This window comes from Bombina bombina, chromosome 1, assembly GCF_027579735.1.
Source record: "Bombina bombina isolate aBomBom1 chromosome 1, aBomBom1.pri, whole genome shotgun sequence".
In the NCBI taxonomy this organism is placed as follows: Eukaryota; Metazoa; Chordata; class Amphibia; order Anura; family Bombinatoridae; genus Bombina; species Bombina bombina.
Window position 1 is genome coordinate 776,260,024 of NC_069499.1, and position 15,898 is coordinate 776,275,921.

The 15,898-nt window shown below is 34.0% G+C and overlaps 1 protein-coding gene across 2 annotated transcripts in view; it reads left to right on the forward strand.

The window, feature by feature from the left end:
• Positions 1 to 15,898, forward strand: part of DACH2 (dachshund family transcription factor 2) — an 862,115-nt gene that overhangs the window by 395,725 nt on the left and 450,492 nt on the right. The window lies entirely within an intron of this gene.

A 15,898-nucleotide genomic window follows, 5' to 3' on the forward strand; every position in this document is an offset into this window, starting at 1 on the left:
TAATTTGGATTAAATTATTCCCAATGATCATTTTAACCTGCTAGAGTGTATTAAATTGGTTACAAGTAGCTCCTTTACTCCTATTTCAGCATTTGAAATAGCTGATTTAGCCTGTGGTATCACCACCTATACTGAACAAATTAATACTGGAGTATAGGCTATTGAATAGCCTAAGTATACACAGCCAGCAGAAGAGATTACACTCTCAGTGGAATGCAGGATAGTTAAGTAATAAAATAATAATTTTCCATTGTTCTCTCTATGTATTGAGCTTTGGTGTTCCAGCCAAATAAAAGATAAGGAAGCTAGTGTGTGTACACAAAGTGATAACATAATGAGTTCTGATATCACCTTTAAGTTCAACCCATTGAAATAGGCTGTGGTTTCAAAGCACAAAATCAGCTACTTCATATACACAAATAAGCATGAAAATTGAATTTCTCAAATATTTTATACTTTGCAGTTGGTATAACAAGTAATGTAAAATACATTAATGGAAAAACAATGTTACAGTGTACTGTCCCTTTAAGTCTTTGGCTGGGGTGTCTTTGCCTTATCCTGGTGGCCAGGTTCTGTATTCCCACAAGTAAGGAATGAAGCCACAGACTTTCCACATACAGAAGGAAAGAAAATTATCTGGTAAGCATATTTTATATTTTTGAACTACGCACCTACACCAATGGTCTAGCATGTCTGCATCCAATGACCACCCTGTATCTGCCTCCCCACCTCCCTTTCTGGCTTGACAAATTACAAAGCTCGGAGTGATTCAATATGTACATTGTTTTATATTTTTTTTATGAAAACCTTGGACTGCTGACAAATGTTACACATTAACTCTGTGAGCATTATTGCACAGATTTAGATCATACCAAAAAATAAATTTTGTCATTAGGGTGTACACTCAGAGTATTTCATATATTTATTTATGCATTAGTAATATTTAAAGGGACAGTCTAGGCCAAAATAAACTTTCATGATTCAGATAGAACATGCAATTTTACACAATTTTCCAATTTACTTTTATCACAAATTTTGCTTTGTTCTCTTGGTATTCTTAGTTGAAAGCTTAACCTAGGAGGTTCATATGCTAATTTCTTAGACCTTGAAGCCCACCTCTTTTCAGATTGCATTTTAACAGTTTTTCACCACTAGAGGGTGTTAGTTCACGTATTTCATATAGATAACACTGTGCTCGTGCACGTGAAGTTATCTGGGAGCAGGCACTGATTGGCTAGACTGCAAGTCTGTCAAAAGAACTGAAAAAAGGGGCAGTTTGCAGAGGTTTAGATACAAAATAATCACAGAGGTTAAAAGTATATTATTATAACTGTGTTGATTATGCAAAACTGGGGAATGGGTAATAAAGGGATTATCTATCTTTTAAAACAATAAAAATTCTGGTGTAGACTGTCCCTTTAAGGCAATTTTTTTTTTTTACATTTATAATTGGAATTTCAGCTGTATGTCAACATCAGACCTCAGATCAGACTTATGGACCCTGTAACACCTGTCTATGCCAGCTATATGCCTCACGTCAGATCTCAGACCAGACACACAACGTATACCACACTTTATGCTTGATCTATGTCCACCTAAGGTTCCAAACCAGTTTTTTTGCATGTCTCCAGCAATCTCTTACTTTCATCATTGCTGCTACTGTCCATTTTGGCTTGTGTACAGTGTGATTAATAATCACATCACATGGAACCAAATGCAACGTCTGAAAAGTGAGAGAAATAAGAAGAGAGGCTCAGAAGTTATATTTAAATGGATAATGTGGTACGGCTGCAAAGCAGAAGGGGTTAGAACATGAGAACCAGTGGCAGTGTAACATTGCGGTGAGATTTTGCAGACCCGACACACGTCTATGATAACTCATAATCCTTTAGAAAATTTTAACTAATAATTTCTATAAAATTATTGTGATCAACCCCATAATGTGATGTGTCCTAGGGCCAGATCATCTAAAGCTCTATGCGCTGGCAACATTATCTCGTCAGTAGTGGGAGTAGTTGCAGACTTGCTCATCAGTGGATCCTGGTTCAAAAAAAAATTGGGGCCCCCAGTAGCAAGCAATAGTGATAATAATCTTTGACCTGCAACCTGCACTAATAAAAGAATAAAAAGTCACCCTTGCATTAGGATTGTACACATTCTGTACACGCCTATGTATAGGCCGGCTGCTATGTGTCCCTCCAGCACTTGGGCCCTGGTACCACTGCGCCTGCTGCACCAATGGCAATTCCGCCTCTCACTGCGAGGTCCCTCAAATAATTTTTGAAATGAAAATTTAGCTTGAGAGCTGTTTATCTTGTTATGCAGGGTTCTACATTACAATATAATTCTAAAAAACAAAGCCCAAAGATTTTGCGTGATATCTCTATATCCATGCCAGCGAGTTTTTGATGAGGACCTTACAGAAAAAGCTCCAATATTTTTTTTCATGGTTATAGACATTTTTTTATTTTTTTATTATAGGTTATTTAAATATATATATATATATATATATATATATATATATATATATATATATACACACATACACATACATACAGTACATTAAATAAAAAGCTATCCGTTGGTTTTTTTTCCTGTTGCTGTTTTATGTGATATACGGACAAAAAGTGGCCAGTTCATAAATAGGTTACCTTCCCCACTTTCTTTAAAACTATAATATTTATTTTCTCCAGCTGTATAGAAATGATCTTTCATTATAAAATATATTAACTAGACTTGCTGTGCACTTAAAAACATCTAAACATAGCCCTGCATTCAATTTATTTTACTTGATTAAGTACGGATAGACAAATAGCATAAATTATGCCTCTCATAAATGTTATATATGCAGGAACATATGGCACGTTTTTTTTTCCAGTTCGAGTCAATAGGAATACTTAATTAACATTTCTGTCGTGAAGCAGCAGTGACTGTACGAGCGGCTGTGACATCTCCAGTGTCCAAAATCTTGTGCTTTAGAAAAATGTTTATTGCTCAGCAAAGTAGAATAAAGCAGAGTGTCCCATATTTTCAGTTTGTGCTTCTAGAAAAACATCATTTAACAATATTTTGCTGTTTAAAATACAAGTTAGTCATTTTATTTCCCAATCTGTTGCCCTTTAACAAATATTGATTTTAACCATAATGCCTATTCCAATTCATCCTCAATTAAAAAAACAAACAAACAAACAAAAAAAACAACATTTTAAACTCATAGCATCTATCAGCAATTTTAGGGACAGTAAAGTGAAAATGAGAAGCTTTCATGATTTAGACACTTCATGCAATTTTAAACTTTTCCATTTTTACATCTATTATTAAATTTGCTTTGATACCTTGGTATTGTTTGTTTAAGAGTTAACCTAAGTACAATTCAATTCTCTCCAGCAGACAAAATTGATCAATAGGAACACATTACATTAAAGAGGATACATTTTTACACTCAAATGTTAATTTAAAATGACACAAAGCCCCAAATGTTTTGTGCATGATTCAGATAGAGCAAACAGTTTATTTCTATTATCTAATTAGCTTTATTCTCTTGGTATTCTTTGTGGGAAAGCAAACCAAGGTAGGCTCAGGAGCAGCAACTGGGAGCTAGCTTGTGATTGGTGGCTGCACATTTATCCTTCTTGTCCCTGGCTTATCTGATGTGTTCAGCTAGCTCCCAGCAGTGCATTGCTGCTCATTGAACAAAGGCTGTCTTTTTGTATCTTTTGTGACTGCCACATCATTAGGTTCTACTCTAACCCCTAGAAAGCAATAGGGAATTGTTTAGTTACAGAAAAATGAAATCCACAACACCTCTGATTAATGAATGATCTGAAAATGATTCTGTATTTTGCTCCTCATGTTGAAAGAATTTTTTCTTTCACTCCGGCTGGGCTGCTTCAATTAAACAAGGTCACCTTTTCGGTTTTATTAACAGATCAGGTTTGCCAGATATCGGGCTCCCTCTGAGTGCTGGATGAATCACACTGTAACATATGTCAAGTAGAAAATATCTTAAAACAACCGTGAGTCAAAACACTGCAGTTTTAACCTCATTACTTAATGGGGTTTTCTAATAAAAAGTAGAAATGCCACTCATGTCCTGCGTAAAAGCATTAAGAACATATCTTTATGAAGCACGTAGAAAAGGGATAGGAAGGGTTTCTTGTGGAAAACAATCCTTTTTTATGATTCCCATATGTACAAGACTACTTATCTACCCTAAAGATAATTGAATACACATTTATATCCTTTATATTACTTAAGCAATTCTTTTTGTAATATTGTCCAAAGCAATAAAACATGTTCAACCATAATATAACCAGCATATACTGCAACTAGAATAGATAGATAGCTGCACAGACAGTAGGATATAAATATACATAAATATAAATCATAGATAGATAGATAGATAGATAGATAGATAGATATTGGAGCACATTGACCTGATAGAAATATCTTCGCTGTATTAGTATAAACCCCATCATGCCCACGGCTGGCTCAACCATGGGACAAAGTAGGTCCAACTGACCCAGGCAGCACGACAAGGGGCAACAATCCTGCCCTCTGTATCCCAGCGCATAACAAGACATTCAAGGTCACTTCCATCTCTTCCATAACTTCCTTCCCACTTATTGTGCAATTGTGCATAAGCATTGGTTGCATGCAGGTAGGCAGGCTTAGTAAGGTCAGCGGCCAGGCTAGTAGGTTAATATGCTCATCAGTAATGTTGCTACGGGGTGGGGGCCTAATTTCATTCTCTGAGCCAGGCAGCACAATATCTTGAGCCTGCCCTAATCATGCTGTACTATCAGATAGTGGGATTTGATGGCTCTGCCGTTACTCCTACACCTCAAAAGAGATCTGTCTTGGGCAGATTCATAGTACAAAAAGAAATGAAGCTCATTTTCTGGTTCAGCCATTTCCATGTTTCTCTATGAAGAGATTAAATTGGTAATGATATATTAAAGCCAAATGTGTTATTTCCAAGGGTAAGGAAATAAAAACCAAGGTTCTGCTTCAGTTGAAAACCAGAAAGTTTTGATCTACAAACTCTCAGCTAGATTACGAGTTTTGCATTATGAGTGAAAAAGCATCGTTATGGCCCATAACAACTATTACAAGTCTTGTCAGAATAGGTGTACCGCACACCTTTTTAGCCGTCACGCAACGTAAGTACCGCACTTTTTCAATGGGACTCCCATAGCGCCGGTATTACGAGTTTTGTCGTGAGGCCAAAAAGTGAGCGGTACAGCCTAAAATGACAAGATCTGTACCACCATCTAAAGTCAGTAGTTATGAGTTTTATGCTACAAAGCTGTACCATAAAACTCGTAACTAAACTGTCACAAAGTACACTAACACCCATAAACTACCTATAAACCCCTAAACTGAGGCCCTTCCGCATCGCAAACACTAAACTAAAATTATTAACCCTGAATCTGCTGCTTCCCAACATCGTTGCCACTATAATAAAATTATTAACCCCTAAACCGCTGCCCTCCCGCATCGCAAACGCTATTTAAATATTATTAACCCCTAATCTGCCGTCCGCCCACACTGCCGCTATAATAAACCTATTAACCCTAACCCTAACGTAACCCTAACCCTAACACCCCCTAAATTAAATATAATTAAAATAAATCTAAATAAAACTTACTATTATTACCTAAATAATTCCTATTTAAAACTAAATACTTACCTGTAAAAAAAACCTAAGCTAGCTACAATATAACTAATAGTTACATTGTAGCTATCTTAGGTTTTATTTTTATTTCACAGGTAAGTTTTATTTAATTTGACTAGGTAGACTAGTTAGTAAATAGTTATTAAATATTTACTAGCTACCTAGTTAAAATAAATACAAACTTGCCTGTAAAATAAATAAAATCTAACCTGCCTTACACTAAAACCTAACATTACAATAAAATAAAATAAATTAAATTAATCAAATACATTTATCTAAATTACAAAAAAATAATAAACACTAAATTACACAAAATAAAAAACTAAATTATCAAAAATAAAAACGAATTACTCCTAATCTAATAGCCCTATCAAAATAAAAAAGCCCCCCCCCCCAAAATAACCCCCCCAAAGAAATCAGCTCTTTTACCTGTAAAAAAAATACAAACAATCCTCCAACAGTAAAACCCACTACCCACCCAATCAAACCCCCCAAATAAAAACCTATCTAAATAAACCTAAGCTAACCATTGCCCTGAAAAGGGCATTTATCTCTTTTACATTGCCCAAACCCTAATCTAAAAATAAAACCCACCCAATAAACCCTTAAAAAAAACCTAACACTAACCCCCGACGATCCACTTACAGTTTTCGAAGACCGGACATCCATCCTTATCCAAGTTGCAGAAGTCTTCATCCAAGCGGGCAGAAGTCCTCCTCGAAGCCGGCAGAAGTCTTCATCAAAGCGGGCAGAAGTCTTCATCCAGACGGCATCTTCTATCTTCATCCATGCAGAGTGGTTCCATCTTCAAGACATCCGGCGCGGAGCATCCTCTTCCTCCGATGGATAATGTAGAATTAAGTTTCTGTTTAAGGTACGTCATCCAAGATGGCGTCCCTTGAATTATGATTGGCTGATAGAATTCTATCAGCCAATAGGAATTAAAGGTGAAAAATCCTATTGGCTGTTGCAATCAGCTAATAGGATTGAGCTTTCATCCTATTGGCTGGTTTTTATTTGGAGGGTTTGGTTGGGTGGGTGGTGGGTTTTACTGTTGGGGGATTGTTTGTATTTTTTTTTACAGGTAAAAGAACTGATTTCTTTGGGGCAATGCCCAGCAAAAGTCCCTTTTAAGGGCCATTGGCAGTTTAGTTTAGGCTGGGTTTTTTTTATTTTGGAGGGGCTTTTTTATTTTGATAGGGCTATTAGATTAGGAGTAATTTTGTTATTTATTTTTGATAATTTCGTTTTTATTTTGTGTAATTTAGTGTTTATTTTTTGTAATTTAGATAATTGTATTTTATTAATTTAATTTATTTGATTTGATTTTAATGTTAGGTTTTAGTGTAAGGCAGGTTAGATTTTATTTCACAGGTAATTTTGTATTTATTTTAACTAGGTATTTATTAAATAGTTAATAACTATTTACTAACTAGTCTACCTAGTTAAAATAAATACAAACTTAGCTGTAAAATAAAAATAAAACCTAAGCTAGCTACAATATAACTATATATATTAGTTATATTGTAGTTATATTGTAGCTAGCTTAGGTTTTATTTTACAGGTAAGTATTTAGTTTTAAATAGGTATTATTTAGGTAATAATAAATATTTAGATTTATTTTAATTATATTTAAGTTAGGGGGTGTTAGGGTTATGTTAGGGTTAGGTTTAGGGGTTAATATATTTATTTAGTGCTAGTGATGTTGTAGGCCAGAGGTTTAGGGGTTAATAACTTTAGTATAGTGGCGGCGACATTTGGTGCAGCAGATTAGGGGTAATAACTGTAATATAGGTGGTGGCGATGTTAGGGGCAGCAGATTAGGGGTTAATAACATCATGTAAGTGGCGGCAATGTCTGGGTGGCTGATCAGGGGTGTTTAGACGTGGTTTTTATGTTAGGTGTTAGATTTAAACATAACTTTTTCTTTCCCCATAGACTGGGGCTGCGTAACTGAGCTTTTTTTTCTCCGATCGCAGGTGTTAGGCTTTATTTTTTTGCCGGCTCTCCCCATTGATGCCTATGGGGAAATCGTGAAGCATGGAGTTCAACGCCACCATACTGCCCGCTCAAGCCTGCTTTTTGCAAACCTGTAATAGCAGCGCTATAGGGAGGTGGAATACCGGCGAAAATGTTACGGTCATTAATTTCCCTATAGCGCTCAAAACTCGTAATCTGGCTGTCTGTTAATGTGGAAGATACTTAAATAATTTAGATTAATAATTTAGTTTTCTAAATTCTGGAGCATACAGAATAGGACATTAATTAAAAGGGCATTAAACACAGTTTATTCTTTCATGATTCAGATAGAAAATACAATTTAAAACAACTTTCCAATTTACTTCTATTATCTAATTTGCTTCATTCTCGGCATCCTTTCTATGTAGGTTCAAGAGCAGCAATGCACTACTGAGAGCTAGCTACCTATTGGTAGCTGCACTTATATGCCTGTTGTCATTGACTCAACCAATGTGTTTAGATAGCTCCCAGTGCATTGCTGCTCCTTTAACAAAGGATACCAAGAGAATGAAGAAAATAATATAATCAAAGTACATAGGAAAGTTTTTTAAAATTACATGCTCTATCTGAATTATGAAAGAAAAAAATGTGGGTCCCTTTAAGAATAATAAATTGGTTATTTTTCTTCTAGGAAATCTGTACACATTCTAGATTATCTCTTTGTATTTAGGTGGAAGCAAATCTCCGTTTCCATCTGCATTATGCGCCTAGTAATGATTATTTTATCCTCTTTATATGCTTCTAAAAGCTGTAATGTAAGATCAAACACTGAATATGTGTTAGAATGATTTTATTCTAGCTACAGTTAGGCACAAGGTGTCCAATATATCTGTCCATTTATGCATAAGACTCCATACCAGGCTCTTGACACACACTCTAGCCTCTCATCAAAGTACAATTGACTTAGTCCTGGCAATTGTAGAGCAGGTGACTCCATTACACTGAAATCAGGCAGAAAATGTCCTCTTCTGGCCACTCAAGTGAATCAGTCAAATTAGCGAGTGGCAAAACTAATTCAATGTCTTGAACCATCATAGCTGCCACTTACTATAAGTCAGGGTTTCATTTAGAGTGTTTTAATTTTCATTTTTTTAACTTTATTATGTTTATAATATTAGATATAGTGATACTACCTGCATTTTTAGAAATATATTCTACAAGCAAAAGCCTAGACTATTTAAATAAGACAATAACATATACGAATGTAGAATATCTGCTTTATCAAAGCTAAAATGTTATTTAAAATGTGAAATATTAAAAGTATGTAATTTTTTTTTACATATGATACCAATCAGTATAATGTATACTCTATATAGCTAAGATTATTTCTGTTATAAACAGGGTGGGCCGATGCAAATTCCTATATAATTTTTTTAATTGCTTCAATCACCCATTGTAATTTGAAGCATCAAATTAAATAGGATTCTGTGAAAACCATAAAATAGATGGCATATGACTGACAGATGTCTGAAAGCTGCTTTAAAGGGACAGTCTACACCAGAATTGTTATTGTTTTAAAAGATAGATAATCCCTTTTTTACCCATTCCCTAGTTTTGCATAACCAACACAGTTATATTTATATATTTTTTACCTCTGTGATTATCTTGTATCTAAGCCTCTGCAGACTGCCCCTTTATTTCAGTTCTTTGACAGACTTGCAGTTTAGCCAATCAGTGATCGCACCCAGGTAACTTCACGTGCACGAGCACAGTGTTATCTATATGAAAAACATGAACTAACACCCTCTAGTGGTGAAAAACCTGTTAAAATGCATTCTTAAGAGGCGGCCTTCAAGGTCTAAGAAATTAGCATATGAACCTCCTAGGTTAAGCTTTCAACTAAGAATACCAAGAGAACAAAGAAAAATTGGTGATAAAGTAAATTGGAAAATTGTTTAAAATTACATGCTCTATCTGAATCATGAAAGTTTTTTTGGACTAGACTGTCCCTTTAAATGCATTATTATGATATTTGTTTAAGTTACCCTGGTCTGGGTTGTCACCCATATTAAAGGGACACTAAACCCTAATTATTTCTTTAATGATTCAGATAGAGCATGCAATTTTAAGCAACTTTCTAATTTACTCCTATTATCAATTTTTCTTTGTTCTCTTGGTATCTTTATTTAAAAAACAGGAATGTAAAGCTTAAAGGGACACTGAACCCCAATTTTTTCTTTCGTGGTTGAGATAGAGCATGCAGTTTTAAGCAACTTTCTAATTTACTCCTATTATCAATTTTTCTTCGTTGTCTTGCTATCTTTATTTGAAAAAGAAGGCATTTAAGCTAAGGATCTATACAATTTTTGGTTCAGGCACTAGGCAGCACTTGTTTATTGGTGGGTGAATTTATCCACCAATCAGCAAGAACAACCTAGGTTGTTCACCAAAAATTGACCGGCATTCTACATTATTGCTTTTCAAATAAAGATACCAAGAGAATGAAGACAATTTAATAATAGGAGTAAATTAGAAAGTTGCTTAAAATTGCCTGCTCTATCTGAATAACGAAAGAAAAAAATTGGGTTCAGTGTCCCTTTAAGAGCCGGCCCATTTTTTATTCAGAACATGGGTTATGCTGAACCTGAAATAGGCTGGCTCCTAAGTTTTAAATTCCTGCTTTTTAAATAAAGATAGCAAAAGAACAAAGAAAAATTGATAGTAGAAGTAAATTAGAAAGTTGCTTAAAATAGCTTCCTTTATCTGGATCATAAAAGAAAACATTTGGGTTTAGTATTCCATTAAGTATATATGTAAAAGTTGTAAAAATGTTTTGTTTTATAAATATAGAAAAATCTATCTCATATTTTATCTATCTTTCTCATATTTTATCTATCTTTCTCATATTTTATCTATCTACTTATTTTTTAAATTATATAAATGAGAGAGACCTCAACTAGCGATATCTACTTTTCTGTCTTTAAACGTAATTCCTGTAATGATTAATTGAATAATTAATAACAAAATGTAAAAACTTAAATTCTTAGGCACGCTAAAATAATTTCTTTTTTTGTTAAGCATCTAAAAAAGATATTTTTATATGTAATAAAATAAAATGATAAGAATCAGTGCGGCCTGGTTCTTTGGTAAGCATATGTTAATATGCCCTTAATTTCTGTTTGAAAAATATTTATATTGGTTACTGCTGCATGATTCCTATTCGTTACTGGCATCCCAATATTACTTAGTGAACTAGCTATTTTGATGTTTATAGGTATTGTAATATATATTACTGTACATGTTTCTTATTTATTTATTTTATTTTATTTTTGTAACTGGATCTTGTGCTGAAAAATAGAACTGTGGCAGTCTCTTGCTTATCAACAAATCAGCTTCATCCCACAGATGACTTCCTGTTACTTTAAACATAAAAATAAACAGCTTTTACTTAAAGGGACAGTCAACACCCATGAAAACTTTATCCCATACCTTAGATCAACAACAAAAAATGAGCCTGCACCGGATCCCATCTTCAATAACACTAACGTTAGGTGGCTAATCTTCAATGAACATTTAGTTTTCAGCTGTATATATGGCCGTCAAACTCCCCCCACTGTTACGTAGGAGGCTTCTTCTCTAAGTCTTCAGTCAATGAGCATCAAATCCTCGGCTAGATTCTTTAACCGCGTTCACGGAGACACTTTCTATTTCTAATAGCGAGCGTTCTACAATTATATAGCGCATGCACATTAAAAATAGAACAGTGTATTGATTTAAAACAAGAAGGGGACAGAGGAAGAGGGGGAGGAGTTTGGCGGCCATATCTACCGCTGAAAACTAAATGTTCATTGAAGATTAGACACCTAACGTTAGTGTTATTGAAGATGGGATGCGGTGCAGGCTCATTTTTTTTTTGTTGATCTAAGGTATGGGATAAAGTTTTCATGGGTGTTGACTGTGCCTTTAACCTTTTTTTTATGCAAAAAATATTTGAAATATGTGTGTTGAAATCGTATTTTTTTATGTGCAAGATATCAATTAGTGTCCCTTTAATTACACTGAAGCTCTATGTTTATTCCAAATAAACTTTGTGTTGTATAAAAATTTTTAATCTGAATAATAATTTTCTGCAGCATATTCGAACCAAAAATTAAAACTCTATCCAGACGTTTTTGCAATAATCTTCTGCATGGTAGATCTTTTGTAAGTCAGAGGACTATTTAAAGCTGAAGAATATTTTTTTATCCCTAATTTGAATGTGAACTTGTTACCCTGCACCTTGATAGTGATATCAGTTGATCTTTAGATTTATTATGTTGTACTAAAAAAATTCAACAGTAAATATTTCCAAATGTTGCTTATTAAATTTCAGATTTCTTTTTTTTTTAAATCTCACATTTGTTTAACATTTGAACTCACATGATGCTGCACTATAAAAATATCCTCTTGAACTATCTAATGAGATGCAGCTTTGTGTAGTGAGCTTGTGGAGTTTAGAGACAGTAATGCACTATATTTCTAAATGTAGCCCCAGTGATAGATTCATTGGGCTTGGAAATACTTGTATTTTTAATTCAATATTACTATCAAATAAAAACATGTTTTGTCTGTGTTATTAAAAGGTTAAATGGCTTCTTAGAAACAAACTGTATTGATTTAACACCTTAATTGCCAGTATATCAGGTGTAGTAGGGATTAACTCTGTTGCTGCCCAGAACACACACAGACAACCAAGAGTTCACACCACTCCTGTGTTACATATTGATATAAGTAGTTTATACCCATGCAGTAGTGATTTCACATTCAGCAATGACTTGACTACTGTAAACCTGTACAGACAATCATCAAGTTAAATTGCTGCTTAGTTAAAATTGTATTGCTGTGACTTAAATCCACATTTTGCTGTATGCCAGGGGGAATTTTCTAGATTCCCCATTGACCTTGCACCTTTGTTAACCCCTTTCCTTAAAGGGACATGAAACCCAATTTTTTTTCTTTCATGACTCATAGAGCATGCAATTTGAAACAATTTTCCAATTTACTTATTTTGTCTAATTTGTTTTGTTCTTTTGCTATCCTTTGTTGAAAAGGATACCTAGTAGGCTCAGGAGCTGCTGATTGGTGGCTGCACATATCTTCCTCCTATTATTGGCTCATCCATGTACATGGCTGTTTCTTTAACAAATGATAACAAGAGAATGAAGAACATTAGATAATAGAAGTAAATTGGAAAGTTATTTAAAATTGCATGCTCTATCTGAATCACAAGAGAGAGAAAAAAATTAGGTTTCATGTCCCTTTAAGTACCATAATAGTACACAAAATAAAAGAGTAGAGTAATATATGACATTAAGTCTATACTTAACAATAAATAGTTATTTAAAGAGGCAGTTCCTGCTTTGATAAGTATACATAGTGCATCCCTCTATCACACATTTTGCAGAACAGTCATCTTATTAGGACCCCCTGTCCTGTAGTCCCACCTTCTTTCCTGCATATCCTTCCTTTAGATAGGTTGCTTGAAAAAAAGTGATTAATCACTTCCTGATGTAAGCATTGCCCTTGAGCAGCCAGTCCAAGTTCCAGCCTGACTAGGCCTACGCTGTGGTTGCTGCAAGAAAAAAAACACAAATTTAGCTTTTTCTCTCCTAGTGCTGTCACTAAATAATTGTAAATGGAGTATAATAGTAACCAAAATGGAACTGCAATAAAATTTCATCTGTTGATTTTTTTTTCTCATAGCTGTTCTATTACACTGAGTTGCGTAGGATTTAAGCATACATTTGTTTGTTCTCTTGACTTTACCACATACATCCCAATCATCTTGCAGGGGTGATCCCAAATTGTGAGGTCATTTTAGCTTTTGCTCTTTCTTATATTTATGTGGCATTTTCTTTACGAGAAACCTTATCCAGAAAATGCTAACCCCACCCAGGTGGTAAAAATATAATTCTGCACTGCGTCGAATTCGCCCACTTGTCACAGGAGGCTCCCCCCTAACCTTCTGGTCGCAATCAAAACTGTATTAAAGGGACAATCTAGTCAAAATTAAGCTTTCATAATTCAGATAGTGCTTGTAATTTTAAACAACTTTACAATTCACTTTTATCATCAATTTTGCTTTGTTCTCTTGGTATTCTTAGTTTAAAGCTAAACCTAGGTAGGCTGATATGCTAATGTCTTAGCCCTTGATGGCCAGATCTTATCTGAATGCATTTAAAAAATATATATTCAGAGCTAGAGGGTGTTAATTCATGTGTGCTATATAGATAACATTGTGCTCACGCCCGTGGAGTTACCTAGGAGTCAGCTAAATGTAAGTCTGTCAAAAGAACTGAGATAAGGGGGTAGTCTGCAAAGGTTTAGATACAAGGTAATCACAGAGGTTAAAAAATAAATTAATATAACCGTGTTAGTTCTGCAAAACTGGGGAATGGGTAATAAAGGGATTATCTATCTTTTTAAACAATAAAAATTCTGGTGTAGAGTGTTCCTTTAATGTTATGCGATGCAAAAGGTATGTCTGTCGTACTTGTTTGTATCACTGTGTTTTTATGTCAGTTGGTGGTTTTTTTTTTTTTATGTTTGTCTGTGTATATGCCACTGTTGATCTCAGTAAGCATTTAACCCTTTAAGGACACAGCTTTCAGTTTGCTCAATTGTTTTATGACGGAAAAATTCCGTCATATGTCCTTAAGAGGATAACTATATAGACAAACACTGATCTATGTGTATGTATGTATTTGTGTATTAGCACTGCAGAATCTGTTGGCACTCTACAAGTAGATGGTAATAATTATAACAATACCAGTGTTTTTCTGTATAAAGCTGTGTTACAGGTACAGTACATCATTCATCATTCAGAGAACCCAAGCCATGCTGTCAGCCAGTGTGACACTCTTATTTTTTTCTGCAGAATTTACCTTTTACATCTATAGGAATGTAGGGAGATGAATCATTTGATAATATTTACTAAAGATTTAAAACAAAACAAAAAACAAAACAAAACAACTGTCTACCAGATGACACAAAATGAAAAGGAGATCCATTTTAACTTCTTGAAAAAATACATTTAAATAATTGCATTTATTATTTTTTTTAGGTTTAAGAGTTAGAAGAAACACCCTGTAACGTATAATAAAAAAATATAGACATAACATACTTTATACAAGTTTTTAAATCATTTTGAAAAGGGGTATCAGTTAATAGAATATTTCACTTTAGAACAACAGAGAAATAGGTTAAATATGGTTAAAAATAACCACTTAGGTTAAATATGGTTAAAAATAACCACTTAGGTTAAATATGGTTAAAAATAACCACTTAGGTTAAATATGGTTAAAAATAACCTGCCTATTTATTCTATTTAAAGGGTAAAGGGATCAATTTGTAAATTACATTAGATTTTCTTTTTCTTTGACATCATCAGTTATGCAAATTAGTGCACACTATGAAGTACATTTTCAAGTTGACAGCTCTGGTCCCTGTAGGGTTCCTTAATTAGAACAGTATATATATATATATATATATATATATATATATATAGTATATATATATATATATATATATATATATATATATATAGTATATATATATATATATATACAGTGTGTATATATATATATATATATATATATATATATATATATACAGTATATATATATATACACACAGTGCTTTTTTGTGAAATAATAGGTGCCTGTACTCTTTTATTATTAATTGATATATTCTGCTCAGTAACTTTTTTTGTTTAATAAAAAAAAACTCCATCCACACTGATTAACCTACTTGAAATATATCATTTGAATCAATTCTGGAAGCTCAAATTTATGAGCTATGTTTTCTAATTAGTTATGGGGACATTAAACACTAAACACATTTAATGCGCCTCCTGCTAATTATGGGTGCCGCCATTTTGGAACCTAGGATTCACTGCAGGTATCTAAAAGAGAGTTGCTGCACATGTGCAAACAAATCAACACTGATATGCAGTGAAAGTTAGATTTCAACATGGTGGTACCTATGACTAGAAGGAGGCGGGGAATAACCTGAAAGGGACAATAAAACCAATGTTTTTCTTTCATGAGTCAGAAAGAGCTTTCAATTTTAAACAACTTTCCACCAGCACTAATGGAAGGTAGCTGCTGATTGGTGGATGCACATATATGCCTATTGTCATTGGCTAGCCTAATGAGCTCAGCTAGCTCCCGCTAGAGCACTGCTGCTCCTTCAACAAAGGATGCTAAGAGAATGAAGCAAATT